Source organism: Lepisosteus platostomus, unplaced genomic scaffold, assembly GCF_059453375.1.
Source record: "Lepisosteus platostomus isolate fLepPlt1 unplaced genomic scaffold, fLepPlt1.hap1 Scaffold_74_H1, whole genome shotgun sequence".
Classification (NCBI taxonomy): Eukaryota; Metazoa; Chordata; class Actinopteri; order Semionotiformes; family Lepisosteidae; genus Lepisosteus; species Lepisosteus platostomus.
In genome coordinates, this window is record NW_028291686.1 from 194616 (window position 1) to 218743 (window position 24128).

General features: G+C 47.3%; 7 non-coding genes and 1 pseudogene across 7 annotated transcripts; 3 read left to right on the forward strand and 5 right to left on the reverse strand.

The window, feature by feature from the left end:
- Window positions 1-2015: 2015 nt before the first annotated feature.
- Window positions 2016-2097, reverse strand: trnas-uga (transfer RNA serine (anticodon UGA)). The gene has a single exon. It is a non-coding gene; the product is annotated as a tRNA-Ser (tRNA).
- Window positions 2098-18577: 16480 nt separating this feature from the next.
- On the reverse strand, window positions 18578-18726 carry LOC148631711 (U4 spliceosomal RNA; annotated as a pseudogene).
- A 653-nt stretch (window positions 18727-19379) lies between these two features.
- Window positions 19380-19451, forward strand: trnag-ucc (transfer RNA glycine (anticodon UCC)). The gene has a single exon. It is a non-coding gene; the product is annotated as a tRNA-Gly (tRNA).
- Window positions 19452-20273: 822 nt separating this feature from the next.
- LOC148631713 (U4 spliceosomal RNA) lies at window positions 20274-20415 on the reverse strand. The gene has a single exon (XR_015934611.1). It is a non-coding gene; the product is annotated as a U4 spliceosomal RNA (small nuclear RNA).
- Window positions 20416-21068: 653 nt separating this feature from the next.
- trnag-ucc (transfer RNA glycine (anticodon UCC)) lies at window positions 21069-21140 on the forward strand. The gene has a single exon. It is a non-coding gene; the product is annotated as a tRNA-Gly (tRNA).
- An 822-nt stretch (window positions 21141-21962) lies between these two features.
- LOC148631715 (U4 spliceosomal RNA) lies at window positions 21963-22104 on the reverse strand. Its single transcript, XR_015934619.1, has one exon. It is a non-coding gene; the product is annotated as a U4 spliceosomal RNA (small nuclear RNA).
- Window positions 22105-22757: 653 nt separating this feature from the next.
- trnag-ucc (transfer RNA glycine (anticodon UCC)) lies at window positions 22758-22829 on the forward strand. The gene has a single exon. It is a non-coding gene; the product is annotated as a tRNA-Gly (tRNA).
- An 822-nt stretch (window positions 22830-23651) lies between these two features.
- Window positions 23652-23793, reverse strand: LOC148631717 (U4 spliceosomal RNA). Its single transcript, XR_015934618.1, has one exon. It is a non-coding gene; the product is annotated as a U4 spliceosomal RNA (small nuclear RNA).
- Window positions 23794-24128: the final 335 nt, after the last annotated feature.

A 24128-nucleotide genomic window follows, 5' to 3' on the forward strand; every position in this document is an offset into this window, starting at 1 on the left:
TCAGCATGCCTCGGCTACAAAGGAACAAGTAATAGGTTTATTGCATGCTGAAAAGAGAAGAAAGGAACCACAACGTTTCGGCCATGAGGTCTTCTCACACCTGAAGAAGCCTCACACCTGTAAAAGGTTCCATGGTTTTCTTTCTTCTCTTTTCAACATGGAATACACCTATTGTCTGCAAGATGTGACAATTTCACGGTGTTTTGGAAGAAAACCTTTTTTCTTTGAATTCAAAATCAATCGGAATTTCAGCACGACACATCAACACTTTTTCTGTTTTAAGGGGATGATATTTTAAACCTGATAAAAATAGTAGGAAACACAAGTTTCTTGCTGTGAAAATTTAGATGGGGAAGTGTACTACTGGTAGCAGTGTAGAGCTCTCTGTGGTGGAGTGCAAGCGCATGTTCTATGGGCCAGTGGCGTAATGGATAATGCGTCTGATTTCGGATCAGAAGATTGTAGGGTCGAGTCCTGCATGGCTCGTGAGGCTTTTAAACCTCTCAGGTTCCTCGGTAACAGGTTGCCGTCATGTATATGAACTATAGAAAAGCATTTGCCACAACCCGTAAATTAGCACGCAAGTGTGGGCTAGTTAACACAGAACTGTATGGAGATCATCTCCAGCTCCGAGCTCAATTGAAATCAGCTGAATTTGTGCTCAGTAGGGTTGGGAGGACTCAGCATTGCTATTGTTCTAATTGGCATGAACTGCAGGGGATCTGAATCAGAACATGTCAGTTAGTTCGATCATTGCGTCAATATGTAGGCCACGTTAATATAGAATTATTACTTTGTCTGTCTCGTCTTTGTATATAGCTGAATGTCCCTGACAATTTCATGTTAGTTTTTAAGAACGACATTGGTGCTAATATATACATATATAGCATATAAGGAACACGTAAAAGTTGAGTCCATGCTGAAAAGATAAGAAAACCGCCACAAGGTTTCATCTTGGAATAAATCTTTACTTGTTGTTTTGCAGCCTACCCATTCTGACCTAACTCCTCCCTTGAAATTCCCTAACAGATAAGGGTACGTAACGGCTCATGCGATGCTCAGTTGCAATTTGTCCCAAAACAAACAAGAACAGCAGCTGAGGGTTTGAGTTTGAACATGCACTGTATTAAAGCAGCTTTTATTTCCATTGATAAATGCTAGATATTCCTACAGAGATTCTCCAGGTGAGTAAGCGATTCCTGTTTCTGTTTCTATTTCTGTTTCATATATATATACAGTATATATATATATGTTACATGTGTCTCTGCAATAGTATAAATGTGTTATACACTATCAGGGGCTGCTTTTTTGTGCACCTCATCTACAACAAGGGTTTTTTTTTCATTTATGTTTGTGGACCTTCACCATTTGAGGAAGTGAGTTAGATAAGAAAGTTACAGGTATGGTGAGCAATGACTGACAAAGGCACGTACTGCGTATTCCTTACAGAAGTGTAAGCAATTTGTTCTAAAAAACACCGACTAAAGTCCAACATCGTTAGCAATCTTATTACTTAAACAGAATTAACATCAATAAACTGTAAGGTGCTGGTACATGCGAGTAGATTTGATCTTCTATTAAACAAAAATGCAATTACAGCTCTAAAAAGGTCAACCTAGACTTCTGTAACAGATCTGTTCAGGTCATCGCTGTTCCTCTGACCTTGTGAGTCTTTGGAATTTTAAAAGGGTATTTTGCTTGCCTTTCATGTGGTCTGTGTACAAGTCACTGTGGCGTATGCGGTCCTACACAGCCTTGCTAAAGACGTGACGAGCCTCCGCTATGTTGCAATGGAGAACAGGTTCAGTACGGAGCTGCCGAGAAAATTCAGCTGGAAAGCTCGTTACAGAAAAGCATCGTTATCTGTGTCCAGCTGCAAAGCGTCCTTCGTGGGTGCTGAAGAATCGATTTCACAGGCTGCGGGTCCAGGCGATTTAGAGTGTTAAAGGTCCCAGCGAAAACGAAACGGCACTGGTCCTTTTACACGCACACACGCAACCAAATGCAAAGGACGCCGTAGTCGGTAGGATTTGAACCTGCGCGGGGAGACCCCAACGGATTTCAAGTCCGTCACCTTAACCACTCGGCCACGACTACAGCGAGCGCCGCGGCCGCTGCCTTCTTGCTACAATCGAACAGGGAGTGCAAGGCGGCGGCGGAGGCAACTTTTTTCAAGTTCGCTCTCCGTTTAAGAAACCTTTTACGCCATACGTGCAAGCACACACACACACCTCGGAGGACTTAAGGGTGGCTTCAAGTTGGAATGATAAAGTCTCCCCGTTCGGACATGAAAACAGAACGTTCTTAGACAGAAAGCAATCAACAACGGAGACATGTGGACGACGATTTCAGTCACTGCACTTTGAATAGCATTTTTAGTCCAGTTACAGGAGATGCACCAATGGCCCTTGACCTACGCTCTTACCAATGCCTTGAACATTCAAACAAAACAGCCCTCAAGTCCTGCGGTTTAATATAACGCTGTTACGTGTCGAGGCAGTATTTGACTCTGTCCTACCGTTGAGACACGGGGCGTATATGGAAACGAACACATGCTACGGATCGTCTCTAATCAGTCCCTACAGTTGGAAGGCTCCTTGAAGCGTGCACCCCCATCATTCATCTTTGCGCATCTGTGAAAGGTAGACTCTTGAGCAATGTTTGAGCCAGCTCTAAGGCAACTAGTGCTATTGGACAGACACCTCTGGAAGATCCTAAGAGTCTCTTAACACCACTTCCAGCAGCAAGCTTAATTGTTCGCTGGAGGTCTCCCACCCAGGTACTGACCAGGCAAAGAATCACCAGTACATTGAATGTGGAAGTTAATCCTGAAATCCAATTACATATCTCAAGGTAAGACAAATCCATAAGAACATGTCTTAGTATTACTTCATTTACATTAGTATGGCACTGAGATGGTGCTCTTCTTTAAGCTGTGGTTTACAGATGCAGCCATTCAAAACAAGCGGGCGATACCGCAATATTTTGCGGTGCGCTTTACTCAGTCTACCACGACTTACCGTAAATTCTCCTATAGTACCGCAATTAAAATAATAGTATCCGGAATTTCCACAAGGTGGAGCTAATAAAGCTCATCCTCTCATGTTTGAGCTGTCGCCATCAAAGTCTTTACCGAAGATATTACTAATAGTATTAATAATGAATGACCTTGGACAAGCTGTAAACTCAAAGTATTGCCCTGGTCCACATTCTTTTTTTCATCGACCATATTTGTAAAAGTAACACCACAGCATTTCGCAATCACGCATTTGTTTCCAATCATGCAAAGCACAGTAATTTTTGAAAATCTCCTATTCACCATGCCTTTCACCTGCTCATAAAAGAGATCAGTTTAGGAACATAAACACAGTACTGTATGCAAACTGTACTGTATACAGATGCAGCCATTCAAAATGGGTGGGGTATTTCGCGGCATACCCCGGTCGGTGTGTCGCGGTATCACGCGGTTAATCGCGTCATTTGACGTCATGCTGGAAACTATCCGGCGTCACCTTGTAAAACCGCCAGGGGGAGCTTAACCTCTCATGTACAGCATTTGAGCTTTTAATTTTGAACTGTGTATTACAGCATGTTAATCATTAGTCATTAAAATGTTGGTATATTTTATGAAAGCAAGATTGCTCAGTTGGACAGAAGTACACAACCTACCTTTATCAGAAATATTTATGCATCAAAGCCTTTACCGAAGATATTACTAATAGTATTAATAATGAATGACTTTGGACAAGCTGTATACTCAAAGTATAATTTCTTTAGCACATTTGTACAAGCACTTGGAATCTGTCCAAGCCATACTTTGTCAGGCATTTTGTTTTAGTTCAACGGGCATAAAAACTCCCTTGCTTTTAACAGGGCGTTTCATAATTTTTAACTACGAAAATGATTTAAAATGCAACACTTATCATTCAACTAGAGCTCAAAATATCACAAGGATCCTCAAGAGCACAGCAAAGACTATTTTAAAAGATACTTGTATGAGATACATGAGAATCCAGGCTTTTTTATCAACGCTTTCTTTTCCGTATACCAGATTTTATGGAACCACTTCAGAAGGGTGTCAGCCAGTCAGATTCCAGGAATCGGTACTTTAAAGGAAAAATACACACCGGTATTCCATTTCTCCCTAACGATTTTAAGCATCGAAGTATTTAACTAGCATGTGAAATAGCGTGTGAAAAAGTGGTAGTTTTAAGCTTTTCTGCTAATATAATATGGAATCGCGTATCTAAAGAATTTAATAACGATATGATTATATTCGTGTACTGCGACAGGGCTGTGTAGGGCTGTTTTGCCTCCATCTTCATGCGACTTCCCTTGTAGCCTACTGGTCTACGTGCGCAATTACCATCTTACAGGTTGTGTGTTCAAATCCAGCTGGTGCTGGACTCTTCTTTTAACAAACATTTCTTCGAAAAAATAGAATAGCAATATTATGGACAATCAATTGACTTTTATATTTCAAAATATCACAACATGATCGATTCTAAGTCATTTTTGATAACAATGAATAGTCACCTTCTTCCCTTCTGACAACGGTCACTGCTTCTGCTTCCTGCTTCTATTGTGTGTGTGTGTGTAATAGAGTAAATTTTTATAGAGAAATGGAGGCTGGACAGTATGCGTTACAATATAAACATTTATATTGATTTAAATCGTGTTTTGATTTAAATCGTAAACGCGTGTTTAATTATATGTGTTTTTTTAATCATAATCAGGCTAATGCAACATAAATTGATACAGTATCTTTGTCTTCTAAGTATTGTTGTAACAGAAGAAATAAGGTTCTTGATCCCGAGATGAAGTAAAACAGATGAGTTTATTGCATGCAAGGAACAATAAAGCCGAAGTCTTGTTTCCCACAAGAAACAACAAAACCGAAGTATTGTTCCCCGTACTGTTACAAACTTTTGGGTTATATAGTGTTTTCTTCTCCGTTTCTGACGTCACTCGGTCTGATGGTAAAGAGGGGGGTTCATGGTATTTGGCCAGTTTACGATGTTCTGGACAAATGGTCAGTTTAACATTACACCCAGGGGGGTTCCTAGCTTGCATCTGCAATCCTTATCAGTTAACCCCCCTTTCCTGCCATAAACCCCAGCTTGTGGCTTGAAAGTCTAAACCCCCTACAGAAAGGATTAAATTCAAACCCCCGTCTTCACATCTTTCTTCATTCCCCCCTTATAAAATATGGCATACGTCAGTGTAGCCTATTTTTATACATACAATGTCAGGGCAGATCTTTCCTTTCTTGGCGAACAGGTATGTATTGCCATGACATTGTACGTTCCACAGTTATAGCAAGATGTGATACATGTTTTTGTGCACGTGATGATTACAATTATACATATAAACAATACTATTCCTACAAATAAACACTGTAAAAAGGTTCCACCCCAGGCCCCAAACACAGACTTTACCCAAGACCCAATTCCCCAATTTTCAGTATAATAGTCCTGATATTTCTGTCCCTCATTGTAAATGTGTTGGGCCAGATCTGAGATGTGCTCAGAATTATCAGGGATATATGTGCAGCATTCAGTGCCAATTACTGCACAAGTTCCTCCTTGGGCCGCCAGTACATAATCTAAAGCTAGTCGGTTCTGCATGGCCACTGTTCTGAGGGCTACCATCTCATCATTAACAGCCTTCAGACTAGATGAGATAGAATTTGCTAATTCTTCTAAAGTCGAGGCCATTTGAATTAACTCTCGACTCAGAAAGTTCATGCCGGCTTGTGGAAATATTATACCTAAATAATATTTCCAATCAGCCAATTTTCTTTGTGGTCTGTGGTTAGGTCCGAAGGGGCTGTGGGTTTGAACACGGATATGAGGAACCACATATCCTAAATAACATGAGCCAGACCACTGGGCTGGCAACCATGGGTAGGCTCGTTTTCCACAACTGAAATATGTTCCGTTTGGCGCTCCCCATGCCTCTGAAAATAAGAAGCTTATACCAAATTGTGGGGTGTGCCGATCCCATCCTGGAATTTGGAAGGTAGAGGTGGATATATTTGCAGCGATGGTAAGGTTGCAACGACTCCATCCAACCAAGTGCAGACCATTAGTGTGCTGAAAACATATGTTTCCCTCACGTTCCTTATTTAGAGTCAGGTATGGAGGTGTATGGCTTCTGTTATATTTAGGAGCGTAAGAGCCTGTGAAACTCGTGGGCTCTAAGCCTCGCTCCTGTAGATATTGTAATGTTGTGCAGGTTAAAGTCGTGTTATGGCAACCCCCATAGTTTGTCATATAAAATCTCCTAAATTATCCCTCCAAATGATCATGCCTATGACTTCCTCGAGACGCCAAGGAATGGCCCCCATAGGAAGTCCTTCCTGTACATATTTGGGTAATGCGGCACACACCCAGCAGGCACTTTGGTTGGTTTTCTTAGCTGTCAGATAGGAGACGCCTAAAAAGGAATTAATTCCATGTTCTCCTTTGTGGGAGAGATGATCATTAATCCCTGCGGAACATAGTCCTACAGCAACAATTATCGTTATTGACAGAAATGATTTCATTCTGAGTCTGTAAATGGGGATGAGGCTCGTCGGCAGTGTGACGCGTGGATCCAGCGATCTTTTCCTTCCACTCGAACCGCAGACTCAGTTGTCAACAGGATCTGGTAGGGTCCGTCCCACCTGGGCTGGAGAACCTGTGAAGGAAATTTCCTGATCCACACCCACTCTCCTGGGATGAGGTCGTGCCCTCCTTCAGGTGGTGGTCCCCACGCCTCCAGGACCTGCTCGCGGGCTCCTTGGGTGGCCTCTGTCAGCAACTTGCAATACTGTAACAGAGAATCAGTTAGTATACTCAAGCCTACTCTGTCATGTCCTGGAGAGTCACTCAGTCTCATGGGACGCCCCGTGATCACCTCAAACGGGCTCAGCCCCACTATTCGATTTGTCCCAGCCCGGATGCTGCACAGTACGGCGGGCAATGCATCCACCCAGGGGATCCCTCCCAGGTGGTACTTTGTCAATTTAGCTTTCAAAGTCCGGTTCACCCGTTCCACCATGCCGGAGGACTGCGGGTGATGAGGGCAATGCAGGTCCCATTTGATCCCTAGTAGGTCTGCCACCACCTGACACACTTTTCCAGTAAAATGTGTGCCCTGGTCTGAGTCTATGCGACACGGGAGTCCCCATCGGGGAATTACTTCTGTCACGAGATATTTGGCAGTTGTCTGCGCAGTCTCTCGTTTGACAGGGACAGCCTCCACCCATCTAGAAAACTGGTCCACCATCACTAGGAGACCTGTTTTCCCTTTACAGGGTGGCAGTGAACAATAGTCTATTTGCCAGTGTCTAAAGGGCCCCTCGGGTGCAGGACGTCGAAGATTAGGAGCCCGAACCGGCGGTGCTCCAGAGGCTTTTTGGCACTCGCCACAGCGTTGTACCACATCAGCTGCGAAGGGTGTGAAGCCTGTGCCCACCCAGCTCTGAGCAAAGCGTCGAGTCATTCGGCTAACACCTGGGTGCCCTCTGGAGTGTATTTGCTGTGCCAGGTAGGGCATTAGTTGCCTGGGACAGGCGGGTCTGCCTGTACGCTGGCACCTCCAGGTCCCATCCTTCTGCAGCCCCACATTGCGTTCCATCCAGGTCCATTTCTCAATCCTTAGGGTCTGGGCCTGGAGCTCGCTGAGCTGTTCCGTCCGGAGTGCCTGTATGTTCACTGTGCAAACTGAAATAATCTGAAGAGGTTTTTCTATAGCCCACTCCTCCCATTGCCCCAGGGCAGCTTGACGTGCTGTCCAGTCTGCCAGCTTATTGCCCCTGGCCTCGGGAGTGTCCTCTCTGCTGTGGCCCTTACATTTGACTACAGCTACCTGCTTTGGGAGTTGGAGAGCCGCAAGCAGCTCAGACACCAGATCTGCATTCTTTACCGGAGTGCCAGCAGAGGTTAAAAAATCCCTATTACTCCATAACCTTCCAAAGTCATGGTATACTCCAAATGCGTATCATGAGTCTGTGTATATTATGGTGGTCTTGCCTTTTGCTAATTTACAGGCTTCCACCAAAGCTTTCAGTTCAGCTCACTGTGCTGACGTGGGTACCTCAAATCTTCCCCCACATTGGATATCATGTTCTGTAGTCACAGCCCAACCCGCTTTCCTCTCCCCACTAGAATTTATGAATGAAGTTCCATCAGTGAAGAGAATGAGGTCTTCATTCCTTAGTGGTTGCTCGGCTATTTTGATGCCCTCATCTTCTCCCATTGCCCAAACATCACAGCTGTGTTCTAACATGTAGGCTTCTGATGGGTCAGGTAACAATGTGGCTGGATTTAGAGCTCCTTCACGTTCAATGGTAATATTTGGAGCCTCTAACAAGACCTGCCACTTGCTCCATCGTATCGCATTAACCTGACTGACCCGATTCAGGGACATGAGGGTGTGTACCGCATGTGGGCATCGAACAATCAGTTGTTGATCTAGTACTATGTTATTGACTGCCTGTACTGCTAGACAGACGGCCTGAACGGCTCGTAGACATGGACCCCAGCCCCTGGCTACCTCGTCCAAGGATCCAGAGTAATACCCTACCGGGCGGTACCTACCCCCATGTTCCTGTGTTAGTACAGCTGTCCAAAATCCATTCTTTTCACTTACGTAGAGGTAGAATGGTTGATCTGTCTGAGGAAACCCCAATGCAGGAGCCTGTAACAGAGCTTGTTTTAAATCATTAAAAGCATGTTCAGCTTCAGGACTCCAAGCAATAGGATCAAGGGACCTCCCTCCCCCCTTTAATAGGTCTGTAAGTGGTTTGGCCCTTTCAGAAAAAGCATCAACCCAATTTCTATTGAAATTGCACAGACCCAGAAATGATCGGAGCTCTCTCACCGTATTGGGACTAGGGTGTGTTCGGATTGCCTAGGCCCGATCTTCTGTCAATTCCCTTTTTCCCTGACTAATCTTTTGTCCCAAGTAAATTACGGTGTCTAGGCATAACTGTGCTTTGCTATAACTAGCCTTGTGTCCTTTTTTAACCAGTTGGTTGAGAATAATTTGGAGGTCCTTCTTGTGGGTTTCCTCGTCAGGAGACGCGATTAAAATATCATCCACATATTGGATAACGACGGAGGACACTTGAGGCAGCTCCCGGAGATGCCTCCGAAGTGCCATGTGATACACGGTGGGGCTGTTATGAAACCCCTGTGGTAACCTGGTCCAAGTATATTGTTCTCCATCTACAACAAAAGCGAACCAATCTTGTAACTCTGGGTGTAGAGGAAAAGACCAGAACCCATTAGCCATGTCAATTACTGAAAACACCTGGTGCTCAGGGGTCAGTAGTTGAAAAATAGCAGAGGGGTCTGCTACCAAGGGGGTGAGACGGTTGATGTGTTGATTAGCTTTTGAGTAATCAACTGTGAATCGCCATGCTCCGCTGGCTTTCTTTACGGGCCATATTGGACTGTTGCTTGTACTATGTGTTTTTCGTACAATGCCTTGAGTCAATAGTTTTTGTATTACTGGTCGAACCCCTTCCTCCGCCTCTTTGTTGATTTTATATGGCTTTGTGTATGGCGGGGATTTCCCAGTAAATGTGGCGGGTTCCATATCCAGAAGCCCGCATTCGTCCTTATCCATAGTCCAAATTGAATGCCCTTTTAGTTCGTCTTTTTGGAGGGACCAGATGTTTACCTCCACCCTCTCCTCATGTATGGTTAATGTAACCCCTTGTAGGTATTTCAGAGCATCCCATCCCAACAGATCTGGGGTAGATCCTACCCACATGACAGCATTAAATGTTACCTCCCCATCTCCTAGTCTAATCTTGAGTTTTTGAGTTTCTCTGAGTGTTATTCGATTACCCCCTACACCAGTGGCCTCCAGCTCCCTCCCTGTGAACATGACACCACACCGTTTGGCTGACTGTTCAGATAAACACGATAATTGAGCCCCAGTGTCCCATAAAAGTGACATTTGAATCCCATTAATCGTGCATTGTAATTTGAGCTCTTTTTCACTCAGTTCCTGAGATAGGCGTAGGGAGGCCACTAGGGGGAGTCCTAGTTTAAAAGCTCCCTGATAGCGCATTTGTCTGCTTCGCTCAAATCCTGTAATTGTGACAACAGGTTTTTTTGCCCCTCTCGATTCGAGGGATTGAAAGGGGGATCTCGGTATCTTCCAATCCTGCCCTCACTGGCTAATCGCTTTTTGCAATTCTTTTGCCAATGTCCGAAATTTTTACAATAATGGCACCGAGTTGTAATTTCGCCTTTTGGATTTAGTCGGGTGTCAGGGCCAGCTCCACCCTTCAGTATGGGGGGTGTCCACCCTGTTTGTATTGCCCGCACCTTAGCATACATATTTCTCTCGATTTGCCGTGCCATTTTAACTATTTCCTCAAATTGTTTAGTCGTATCTTGCCCTATTTCGGGCTCTTTTAACTGAAGGGCTTTGGCTATATCAGGCTTAAGACCGCCCAAATAAATTTGTTTAATCACAGCAGAGGCGTCGCTATTCACATCATCTTCGTCACTTAGTCCTGAGCATTCCAGCCAGAGTGTGACGAAGAGGTCAGTGAAGTCAGCCACATCCTCGCTTTCTTTTTGCTGACACGCAGATATCTTTTTCCAATCTGTCTTTGGTGGATAATTTTGTTTAAGCCATCGCCAAACCCATTCCCATCGCCCTCCCCTGCCGTTATCCTCACACAATTGTTTAAGTTCTCCGACACGCTTTTCCCCTGTCCTTCTGAGGATCATAGCGGCAGTCAGGGGGGAGATACCATAAGTATCTTTTAATTCCTGAAGCGCACTCCAGGTTCGCTGCATCCCTAATTTTGGGTGCGGTACTTCTCTAGCCCACCGGTCAATATCCTCCGGTTTTGGATTTGATCGTATTGGGGATTCAGGGAAGGTAGGTGCGAGAACGGACCCCCTCGGCGGGGTGCGAGACGGAGCTAGAGTGGCGCTGTCATCAACGGCGCCAGCCCCTGCTACATCAAGTCCTTTCCCACTTCGAGTGAGAGTACAGACCTACGGGCGCCCTCCCTCTAACAGGGGAGACTCTGATCCGTCTTTATCACACTCATACCAAGTGTTATCCCAATCCGACCCCCCATCTCCATATGGCCACTGTGGGAATTGATCCCAATTATTTTCGTTTCCTGCCTGTTTGTTCCCCTGTGGGAGAGCAGGATATAACTTAGTCGCCGGCTGTAGCACATTAACCAGTGCAGCGTGACCAGGAGTTAATTCCTTCTTTAGTTTCTCATTCTCCTGTACTCCCTCTTTTAGCTTTTTTTCTAGTACCTCTTTTGCCGCGAATAAATTATCTTTCCTCTCATTTAACGCTTTTATTTTTTCTGTGAACTCCTTCTCTTTTTTATCCCATTCTGATTTCTCCTTCATGCTAATCTGCCACCTCAGGTGTCGGCCGATCACCAGGGCTGCAGCTAAATCTTTGTTTTTGTTCCAATGTTCATACGCTTTTTTACAGGCATCTTCGCCCCAAACTCCTTCTGACAGACTCAGCTTCATCCTATATTTCTCTTCCCTTTCAGTCAATTTACACTTTTCCGATATGTAATCAGATACTTCCACCACTTTCTCAAACACCCAATTAGCACACATGTTTGGTTTCTTTAAGATTTACTTTTGTCGTGTGTGAGGTAACAGCTCATTCAGTAGGGGGATGTTTTCACTTGGAAAAACCTGTGCATTACTGCACTCATTCAGCTAAGGGCGTCTGTTACCTCCAGATCTAAATGCCTCTCCGAGACTTTAGAGAGGGCTTACACCGCACTGTTCACAGGTAAGAAACGAGACCTCGAAAACCCCCTTTCTTGATCAGTAATTCACCATCCCCAGAACGCCAGCATCGCTGCTTTTGCCCCGGGGTGGACTTACGCACTGAGCTCAATCAGGGCGATTCTCGGGTCTCAACGTCCTTTAAATCCTGCTACTTAATGCTTTGCTCTTTTATTATGAGGTGTGTTTATGTTAGTGTCGTGCGTGTGTATATGTATTTCACAAACAAGGAAAACACCAAAAACATACATACATATATATATATATCTCTTCTACTCCTGTTTCCTTTAAAACAAAAAAACCACGCCACGCCAATCTGTGCACAATCAAGGCGTAGCTAATCTCAGGACCCCGGGCGCAATTAAGGCCCACACCAATCCTGGATTATACGTGCATTTAATGCACCACTCCAGAACCCCGGGCGCAATTAAGGCCCACACCGATCCCGAGCCACAGAACTCCGGGCGCAATTAAGGCCCACACCGATCCTGAGCCTCAGAACTCCGGGCGCAATTAAGGCCCAAACCAGTTCTGACCTTCAGAACTCCGGGCGCAATTAAGGCCCACACCAGTCCTGAACTTCACGGTAAGGGTCCAAAACCCGTTCAAAAACTCCACGCGCAATTAAGGCATATACCAGCTTCGAACGCCTGTACACAATACCGCGGAACCCCTGCCAGACCAAATTCTGGGCTTACAGCAAACAACCCATTACATACACCGGTGTCTTCCCCGGGCCAGAGGAATTCAGAAACTCACGTTTACTCCGTCATCTCGGGCGATTCTCGCAGGGAGCAGAGATTTCCCAATCGGTCAGAGAGAGTCAGGACTTTTAAATAAAAGAGGAGTCCTTACCTCTTAGTTATGTGCGCGCTGACCATCTCTCCTGCCGATGGGAAGTTCTGCGCCTTCTGGAGCATCCGCCGACTACGCCAAATTTGTTGTAACAGAAGAAATAAGGTTCTTGATCCCGAGATGAAGTAAAACAGATGAGTTTATTGCATGCAAGGAACAATAAAGCCGAAGTCTTGTTTCCCACAAGAAACAACAAAACCGAAGTATTGTTCCCCGTACTGTTACAAACTTTTGGGTTATATAGTGTTTTCTTCTCCGTTTCTGACGTCACTCGGTCTGATGGTAAAGAGGGGGGTTCATGGTATTTGGCCAGTTTACGATGTTCTGGACAAATGGTCAGTTTAACATTACACCCAGGGGGGTTCCTAGCTTGCATCTGCAATCCTTATCAGTTAACCCCCCTTTCCTGCCATAAACCCCAGCTTGTGACTTGAAAGTCTAAACCCCCTACAGAAAGGATTAAATTCAAACCCCCGTCTCCACATCTTTCTTCAGTATCTTAATAAAGTGAAGGAGCTGCCCCTTCGCCAAGGCGGCGTGGGGCAGAATGGACAACATAATGCAACTCCTGGAAACGAATGCGGTGCTCAGCTACCAGTACATTCTGCTGGGGCTGGCACCTACCGGACTGGACAGGGGGACGCAGTTCCTGATGTGGCTGCTGCTGTCCCTCACAAAGAAAGGCCTGTGGGACGCGAGGAACAATCTCATCCGGCACAACAACAAGTGGGGAGCGAGGGAGCTGGAAGAGAGGATCCTGGCGGACCTCAGGAGGAGGATGAAGCGCGACGTTGCTAAATGGGGTTTCCCCACGGCAAAGGAGCGCTGGAAAGGCCTATGGACCCTGTACAGGGATTAATGGTTTACAGCAAGCGGTAGGGTTTGGAGGGACTCTCATAATAGCGCAAATACGCCCACCCTTGCAAGGATTGATAACGGACAATCACCGCCGTTCCGCCGATGTTTTAATTTTGTGGAGTGTTATCGTGTGAGATGTTTCCTTTTGAGATGTGTTTTTTTTCGGAATAAAGTATATTTTATAAGAAAAAAAAAGATTGTACCATAAAGATTTCCATGGAGAGGACTATGGTTTCCTGCAGGACTATGCCGGTAGGAGGACCAGGTTCCACAACTTCAAGGGGCTGTGTCGAGGCGATCCACAGTACTGTCAGGACCAGCCGTGGCAGTTTTAGGATTCCCATTCTGGAACATAGATGAGGCACATGGTACAGTTCCACTATAATTTTGAATATATTTTCCTAGCAGGACCTACAGTACAGTACCTAACTGCCTGCAGCTACAAAGGGGCACCCCCCTCTTTGATCGGGTTTGGACGTTTAACCCTATTCTGTGTTCTCCGGCGCCATTTGAGGTGGGCGATACAACCGGAGGTGGTTGCGATGCACCCACTTGTAGACCAGAGATTGCCTTCCCTTCTCAATCTGAATTCGATAAGCTACCGGTGATACCTTATCGACAATCTCGTGGGGTCCTGTCCAACTGGGTAAGTACTTCCGGGCCACCCCTGTGGGTTTGGCAAATTGGAAGTACAGGACCTTGTCTCCTACTTGGAGTTCCTGGTTAACTGCCTTTCAGTCATAGTATGCTTTCCTACCCTCTGCACTCCTTCCCAGATTGTTCTGGGCAAAAGCAAAGGTTGCCTGCAGATGTGCTCGCAGGTCTGACACATACTGATGGGCCGTAGCAGCCCCCGTCGTGCTCAGGTCCTCCACCCCATAAAGACAGTGTAGGGGAAGAGTCATCTTCCGACTTGTCATCATCTCAAAAGGTGGGACCCCCGTAGAGCAATGGGGCGTAGCTCGGATGGCCATCAGAACCAGGGGCAGCTTAATGTCTCAGTCCCTACTGCTGTTGGAGACAAACTTTTTGAGCATACTAACCACCGTTCGGTTTGCCCTTTCTGCCTGGCCCGAGGATTGAGGGTGGTAGGAGATATGCAACTGGGTCTTGACCCCAAGCATATTCCACAGGGTTGCCATTACTGTAGCTGTGAAATGGGTTCCCCGATCCGAGACCACGGTCAGGGGGAATCCCCATCGACTGAACACATGGTTCACCAACAGCACTGCAGTTGTCTCTGCCGTGTCGTTGGGTGCTGGGAGGCACTCAATCCATTTTGTGAATGCACACGTAACAGTGAGGAAATATTTGTTCCCTCTGGATGACCTCACCAGCGGCCCCACCCAATCCATTTGAAGATTGGACCAGGTGAATGTCATGCCCTTTTTCTGGAGTGGTGCACGGTGCAAGGGCCGTGATGGTTGGAACTGGCTACACGTCAGACACCCCTTTACATACGCGGCGATGTCTTGGCCCATGTGAGGCCAGAATGCCACCTGCTGGATAGTGTCGTATGTAGCCTTGATTCCCCGGTGACCCCCACAGGGTTCGTCATGAGCGTGTTGGATCATGACCCCCCCATGACAGTGGGGAACTACCCACTTTGGGACACCTTGTGCAACTGGTACACAAACCAACAACCCCTTTATAATTTTTAGGTTGTCTTTCACCTCTGCCAGCTCCTTCAGCTCCAGAGACTGGCTCAGCACCTGCTCCGAAAGAGGTTGACGCACTGGGTCAGCGATATGCTGATACATTTGCCCAATTGCTGGGTCCTGTTTCTGCATTTCCGCAAGATCGGTGTTAAAACCCTGTGACCCAAGCACTACAGATTGTGGGTCAGCTCCGACATCCTGTCTAGCCCTGCTTCGGGTGACCGCCTTGACCTCAGCCACGAATTCTGGGGGTAGCCATTCCTGCTGGAACTGCCAGGGTTCACCCTCTAAGGCGCCAGATTTGGCCAACCGGTCGGCCTCATCATTCCCGTCTTTGTCGGGTCCCTTCACCTGGGAGTGTCCCTTCACCTTCCTCCAGTAAACCATCATTCCAGCCTCGGTCGTGAGCTTGTCACTGGCCAGGAACAACTCTTTGTTCTTTACTTCCTTGCCCCGGGCATTTTTCATGCCGTTACCCTTCCAATACGGAACGTGAGACACGAAGCTATGTCGGGCGTAGTTTGAGTCACTACAGATGACAAACTGTTTAAGGCCATGTGTCAGGGCCTGCTGGAGGGTGATCAGCACCCCAGCTACTTCCGCATACTGACTAGTCTTTGGTCCTAGCTTATAGCGGGTCGGCCCACAGGGAGTATTGTCTTGCCAGACTACTCCTACCCCTGCTAGCACCTGCTGTTCGTGGCGAAAAGAGCAACCGTCAACATAGGCCATGGGTAAGCCCTGGCCCACGTTCTCATCGTAGTACCGATGATTGTTCGGTAGCTCAGCAGCGGGAATTGTTTCTGGAGCTTCCATGTCAGTGTCACAGCCGTGACACACTTGGCCCAAAGCCAGGCCCTGTCCCAGGTACATTTTCTTGCTCTGTGCATAACGTACCTCTATCTCATAGCCTTGTAGGGCCATCATTCATGCCACAATCCTGCTATTTGACACCCTGCCCGCTTTCAGTCTCTGGCTATGCAGGAATGTCACAGGTTGGTGGCAGGTTTCGATGATGATCTTTTGTCCCCCAACATAACTACGGAAGTGTTCTACCGACCAGACCGTAGACAACAGGGCCTTCTCGCAGTCCAAGAACTTTTGCTCCACTGGGCTCAGGGCTCGACTGGCATATGCCACCACCCTTCGCTCTTGGTTATATTCCTGACTCAGAGCAGCCCCAAGGCAGTGCTCTGAGAACCCTGCTTCAAGGTAGAAGACCTTATTTTTGTCAGGGTAGGCCAAGCTAGGTAAAGCACTACCGAGTCTGCGCTTCAGCTCCATCACAGCCTGTTCTGGGGAAGGCCCCCACTCAAAGGGCACGTCTTTCTGCAACAGCTTATGGAGGGGCCTTGCTATTTCAGCGTAATCCTCAATGAACTGCTGGGAATAATTACATACTCCCAGAAAGCTGCGCAGTTCAGACAGGTAAGTGGGCGACTTCATATTCTGGATAGCTTGGACTCTGCTGGACTGTGGCTGTATGCCTTGGGCTCCAACCAACAGTCCCACGTACTCCACTTGGGTCCTACACCACTGTCCCTTTGCCAGGGACAGTTTGGCCCCTGCACAGGAGAGCTGGTTCAACACATGCCTGATCTCGGCCATGTGTTCTTCCCAGGTCTGACTCCTCATCAGAATATCGTCCACATAGACCAGGTTGCCCCTGGCGGCTGCATCACTCATGGCTTTGTGCAGAAATATGTTGAACTCCGCTGGGGAGTTGGAATACCCAAAGGGGCATCGATTCCAGGTGAACTGCCTGTTTCCAAAGGAAAAGGCCAGTTTGTACTGGTCTGTTGGTTCTACCTTAAGGGTCCAGAACCCATTGGCCACATCCACTGTGGTGAAATATTTCGCTGTTGTCACCTTGGCTAACTCCTGATCTAGGTAGATCATTGGCCATCGTGACAAAGGAACCTGTTTATTCAGCTGCCGGTAGTCAATGGTCAGACGCCATTTACCATTGGGTTTCAGCACCGGCCACAGTGGGGAGTTATAAGTGGAGTTACACTCCCTTATGATCTGACGCTCTAGTAGAGCATCCAACGTCTGCTTTATGGACTCGTATGCCGTGAGGGGAATGCGATACTGCCTGACATAGGTTGGGCGGGCGCCAGGGGCCGTTGGAATGCGCACTGTGTTCAAATCCGTCACCCCGCAGTCATAGGCGTCCCGTGCAAACACTTCCCGGAAATCCTGGAAATTCTGACGCAGCTGCTGACGCTGGCTTTCCGTTTCCAGGGCATCTGCCTTGCCAACCTGTTCCTGTACCTGCTCTAGGAACCCCGCTTTTGACGGCATGGCGGTATCCCGGGTCGTACTCTCGGCTGAGTGGTCCATCGGAACACCTGCGTGTACTGTGTACACAACCATCTCATCCTTATCGCTAAGGTCCACCCTGCACACCTCCTGGTTGCAGAATCCCTCTATTGGCATAATTGCAATCATCCGCCGGGGGTAGGTGTAGTACACCTGCTCGGTTCCCCCCTCCCTGGCCAAGGGACCAGGGAGCTGCCCCAGTACTGGGATGGCTAGTTCGAAATCATAGAAACCATTGTCAATTACCAGTCCCATGTCAGTGCGAGCAGGGATTTTGACATCTTGTTTTGCTATGTTCTGCACCAACAGGCAGGTGGCTCGGCCATTCCGTTCCAGTCTGGGGGTACAACAGACTGCTAGGTTCAGTCTGATAAACTGAGCTGATGGTTGGAAGAAAACCATCTCAGCGTCCATTCTCTGTCCCTTCTTTAGGACAAGGCGTACTGGAAACCCTGCTGTTGACGCAGGAACGATCAGGTCCGATTCGTTTACTACCTGGCAGGCCTGAGGAATCGTCTGACCTGACCGAATGTTCTCGGGGTCACCGCTTAGAGAGTGGGCATCTGGGTCCACCCGTGTCCACAGCGCACTGTTTACTGTGTCCAGCTGGGCGCCCAGTCGAACCAATAGGTACTTCCAATAGGAAGTAGTGAGCAAACTTCCTTTTTCCGATGGAGATGGAAGCTACACAGCTTCCTTTGCTCCAAATGGACCTATGAGATGGGGGTGCCCACCACAGAACCTGTGACTGCGTCACCAGGGTCACCTGACAGCTTCGCGACAGGTCCTCGAACAGACCTTCACTGATTATGGACTTCTCAGAGCTGAGGCTAAGAATTACATCATCAACCTGCACTTCTGCCACCTGGACCCCCTCCCACCACCATGGGGTGGTAGTCCTGGACCCCCTGAGGTACCAGGGTGCACAGAAAGGACTCCCATTCATTACCGGACAGGGAGATCCACTCTTCTTCAGGGATGAAAAGGGGGTGTGCTTTACCTGGCGGGTCAAGCAGCTGCTTGGAGCACTGCTCCTGTAGTTGGGAGACCGTGGGAGTGCTGGCCTGGGCAGGACTTCCCTGTAGTTTTTGCCTTTCCTCTCATAAGACTTATGAGACTGTCAAAAATTGCTTTCGCCGATTGTATTGCAAACCGGCGGAAGCGGGGTATTGGGAAAAGTTTTCAACTAGCAATAATCGCGCCTCGGCTAAACCTCACAGGCTACGATACTGCCACTGCGCAAAGCTGACGGTTGCCAGGCAACCGCGGGGATCCTATGGAAATCGTTATCGATCGTCTCATGGCATGTCGTTGCGGTAACGCTTCATATTTGTCGTCTTCTTCTTCTTCTAGCTTGAGGTTTTGAAGAATTTCATGACAGACAAGGGCTCCGTTGGGAACAAAGGGCGTTGTGAGAAAACCGTTGCTTATTTTCAGCAGCAGAAATACAAGCCTTTAAATACAAGATGACAGAACAATGACGAAGGGCGTGCCGGGAGGAACTCATGCACTACAGAGGAAAGGGGGCGGGCACGTACAGTTCACATTCAAGCCACAAGTACTCTTCTCGGATGTTACACAAACAAATCCTAACGTCTTGAAAGCATTGCAGCATGTTTGTGTCCCACTTCCCGTGGCTGCAGGACGACTGACACGAATGGACAAACACAATCTGTGGCGTTTAGCGTGACATAGTCTTGCAGGCATCGTGCTGTCTCACTGCAATACTATACCGCTGGAGGAAACAGTCCATCTGGCCATGAAACTCATTTGAACGTCTAGCTACAGCAACTAACAATATCATGATTTATTCAGGATGTGTGGAATCAGCACGTCCCGGAGACAGCTTCCGAAATCGTGAGCATTCTCTGGCGGTGTCCTGCAGGGGGCCTGTGGGCGTGCGTTGGTGGTATAGTGGTGAGCATAGCTGCCTTCCAAGCAGTTGACCCGGGTTCGATTCCCGGCCAACGCAGTGGCGATTGGTTCCAAATGCTGTCATGAGCCTTGGATTGTGACTAGCAAAGCGAAGCCTTTTGAAAGAGCAAAACGGAATTGAAGGAGAATCTTACAGGGGATTCTGAGCGGTGTCTGCATACACGCAGTCCGATACGGGTGCTGAAAGCTTGAGCTACTCTCAATGTCATGCTGCCTTTCCCCGGAGTAAATCTGTTACATTGAAAGAATGCTTCTGGCAGGTTCAAAAAGGGACCCTTGTTAATAGGAGAAATCAATGATTTCGAATGAATTCTGTATGCGTTAAAAGACAGCTATACACAGAAAACATGCCGGACACTGCTCATGATGTCTCAGTGCGTTTTTCCAAGCCATCTGACAAAGCCCGCCCACTGAAAACTGCAGCACATCGTGTAAAGACGTTCAACTTTGTAACTACTGCACGCACAGGAAGCAGAATAAATTCCTCTTTTCAAACTGTCAAAGGTTTGCTTTGCGAACGCTGCAGGACATCGCACAATCTCTTTTGAACGGGGACAAACCATTTCTTATGGGGCGCAGTAAGTACAGACGTTTAAAAAGCTCCACTCATGCCGACGATGCAGCATGAAGAAGCGCAACCTAACGTTTGACAGACAAAAGCCGGGCGCCGCTACGAACAATATGAAATCAAACTGACAGCACACGGCGTTTCGCGCTGACTCAAAAGTGATCTCGACAGACGCTGTTCTCTGCATAACGCTGAAAGAGCTAAAGAGCGTTTCTGTTGAGACGTAACAAGCTCGTTTCTTTCTACCATGATGTCACCATGACCAAATCTGTCTTTAAACACCTTGCTCAGTCTCTGACGAGACTGTCAAAAATTGCTTTCGCCGATTGTATTGCAAACCGGCGGAAGCGGGGTATTGGGAAAAGTTTTCAACTAGCAATAATCGCGCCTCGGCTAAACCTCACAGGCTACGATACTGCCACTGCGCAAAGCTGACGGTTGCCAGGCAACCGCGGGGATCCTATGGAAATCGTTATCGATCGTCTCATGGCATGTCGTTGCGGTAACGCTTCATATTTGTCGTCTTCTTCTTCTTCTAGCTTGAGGTTTTGAAGAATTTCATGACAGACAAGGGCTCCGTTGGGAACAAAGGGCGTTGTGAGAAAACCGTTGCTTATTTTCAGCAGCAGAAATACAAGCCTTTAAATACAAGATGACAGAACAATGACGAAGGGCGTGCCGGGAGGAACTCATGCACTACAGAGGAAAGGGGGCGGGCACGTACAGTTCACATTCAAGCCACAAGTACTCTTCTCGGATGTTACACAAACAAATCCTAACGTCTTGAAAGCATTGCAGCATGTTTGTGTCCCACTTCCCGTGGCTGCAGGACGACTGACACGAACGGACAAACACAATCTGTGGCGTTTAGCGTGACATAGTCTTGCAGGCATCGTGCTGTCTCACTGCAATACTATACCGCTGGAGGAAACAGTCCATCTGGCCATGAAACTCATTTGAACGTCTAGCTACAGCAACTAACAATATCATGATTTATTCAGGATGTGTGGAATCAGCACGTCCCGGAGACAGCTTCCGAAATCGTGAGCATTCTCTGGTGGTGTCCTGCAGGGCGCCTGTGGGCGTGCGTTGGTGGTATAGTGGTGAGCATAGCTGCCTTCCAAGCAATTGACCCGGGTTCGATTCCCGGCCAACGCAGTGCCGATTGGTTCCAAATGCTGTCATGAGCCTTGGATTGTGACTAGCAAAGCGAAGCCTTTTGAAAGAGCAAAACGGAATTGAAGGAGAATCTTACAGGGGATTCTGAGCGGTGTCTGCATACACGCAGTCCGATACGGGTGCTGAAAGCTTGAGCTACTCTCAATGTCATGCTGCCTTTCCCCGGAGTAAATCTGTTACATTGAAAGAATGCTTCTGGCAGGTTCAAAAAGGGACCCTTGTTAATAGGAGAAATCAATGATTTCGAATGAATTCTGTATGCGTTAAAAGACAGCTATACACAGAAAACATGCCGGACACTGCTCATGATGTCTCAGTGCGTTTTTCCAAGCCATCTGACAAAGCCCGCCCACTGAAAACTGCAGCACATCGTGTAAAGACGTTCAACTTTGTAACTACTGCACGCACAGGAAGCAGAATAAATTCCTCTTTTCAAACTGTCAAAGGTTTGCTTTGCGAACGCTGCAGGACATCGCACAATCTCTTTTGAACGGGGACAAACCATTTCTTATGGGGCGCAGTAAGTACAGACGTTTAAAAAGCTCCACTCATGCCGACGATGCAGCATGAAGAAGCGCAACCTAACGTTTGACAGACAAAAGCCGGGCGCCGCTACGAGCAATATGAAATCAAACTGACAGCACACGGCGTTTCGCACTGACTCAAAAGTGATCTCGACAGACGCTGTTCTCTGCATAACGCTGAAAGAGCTAAAGAGCGTTTCTGTTGAGACGTAACAAGCTCGTTTCTTTCTACCATGATGTCACCATGACCAAATCTGTCTTTAAACACCTTGCTCAGTCTCTGACGAGACTGTCAAAAATTGCTTTCGCCGATTGTATTGCAAACCAGCGGAAGCGGGGTATTGGGAAAAGTTTTCAACTAGCAATAATCGCGCCTCGGCTAAACCTCACAGGCTACGATACTGCCACTGCGCAAAGCTGACGGTTGCCAGGCAACCGCGGGGATCCTATGGAAATCGTTATCGATCGTCTCATGGCATGTCGTTGCGGTAATGCTTCATATTTGTCGTCTTCTTCTTCTTCTAGCTTGAGGTTTTGAAGAATTTCATGACAGACAAGGGCTCCGTTGGGAACAAAGGGCGTTGTGAGAAAACCGTTGCTTATTTTCAGCAGCAGAAATACAAGCCTTTAAATACAAGATGACAGAACAATGACGAAGGGCGTGCCGGGAGGAACTCATGCACTACAGAGGAAAGGGGGCGGGCACGTACAGTTCACATTCAAGCCACAAGTACTCTTCTCGGATGTTACACAAACAAATCCTAACGTCTTGAAAGCATTGCAGCATGTTTGTGTCCCACTTCCCGTGGCTGCAGGACGACTGACACGAACGGACAAACACAATCTGTGGCGTTTAGCGTGACATAGTCTTGCAGGCATCGTGCTGTCTCACTGCAATACTATACCGCTGGAGGAAACAGTCCATCTGGCCATGAAACTCATTTGAACGTCTAGCTACAGCAACTAACAATATCATGATTTATTCAGGATGTGTGGAATCAGCACGTCCCGGAGACAGCTTCCGAAATCGTGAGCATTCTCTGGTGGTGTCCTGCAGGGCGCCTTTGGGCGTGCGTTGGTGGTATAGTGGTGAGCATAGCTGCCTTCCAAGCAGTTGACCCGGGTTCGATTCCCGGCCAACGCAGTGCCGATTGGTTCCAAATGCTGTCATGAGCCTTGGATTGTGACTAGCAAAGCGAAGCCTTTTGAAAGAGCAAAACGGAATTGAAGGAGAATCTTACAGGGGATTCTGAGCGGTGTCTGCATACACGCAGTCCGATACGGGTGCTGAAAGCTTGAGCTACTCTCAATGTCATGCTGCCTTTCCCCGGAGTAAATCTGTTACATTGAAAGAATGCTTCTGGCAGGTTCAAAAAGGGACCCTTGTTAATAGGAGAAATCAATGATTTCGAATGAATTCTGTATGCGTTAAAAGACAGCTATACACAGAAAACATGCCGGACACTGCTCATGATGTCTCAGTGCGTTTTTCCAAGCCATCTGACAAAGCCCGCCCACTGAAAACTGCAGCACATCGTGTAAAGACGTTCAACTTTGTAACTACTGCACGCACAGGAAGCAGAATAAATTCCTCTTTTCAAACTGTCAAAGGTTTGCTTTGCGAACGCTGCAGGACATCGCACAATCTCTTTTGAACGGGGACAAACCATTTCTTATGGGGCGCAGTAAGTACAGACGTTTAAAAAGCTCCACTCATGCCGACGATGCAGCATGAAGAAGCGCAACCTAACGTTTGACAGACAAAAGCCGGGCGCCGCTACGAGCAATATGAAATCAAACTGACAGCACACGGCGTTTCGCGCTGACTCAAAAGTGATCTCGACAGACGCTGTTCTCTGCATAACGCTGAAAGAGCTAAAGAGCGTTTCTGTTGAGATTTAACAAGCTCGTTTCTTTCTACCATGATGTCACCATGACCAAATCTGTCTTTAAACACCTTGCTCAGTCTCTGACGAGACTGTCAAAAATTGCTTTCGCCGATTGTATTGCGAACCGGCGGAAGCGGGGTATTGGGAAAAGTTTTCAACTAGCAATAATCGCGCCTCGGCTAAACCTCACAGGCTACGATACTGCCACTGCGCAAAGCTGACGGTTGCCAGGCAACCGCGGGGATCCTATGGAAATCGTTATCGATCGTCTCATGGCATGTCGTTGCGGTAATGCTTCATATTTGTCGTCTTCTTCTTCTTCTAGCTTGAGGTTTGGAAGAATTTCATGACAGACAAGGGCTCCGTTGGGAACAAAGGGCGTTGTGAGAAAACCGTTGCTTATTTTCAGCAGCAGAAATACAAGCCTTTAAATACAAGATGACAGAACAATGACGAAGGGCGTGCCGGGAGGAACTCATGCACTACAGAGGAAAGGGGGCGGGCACGTACAGTTCACATTCAAGCCACAAGTACTCTTCTCGGATGTTACACAA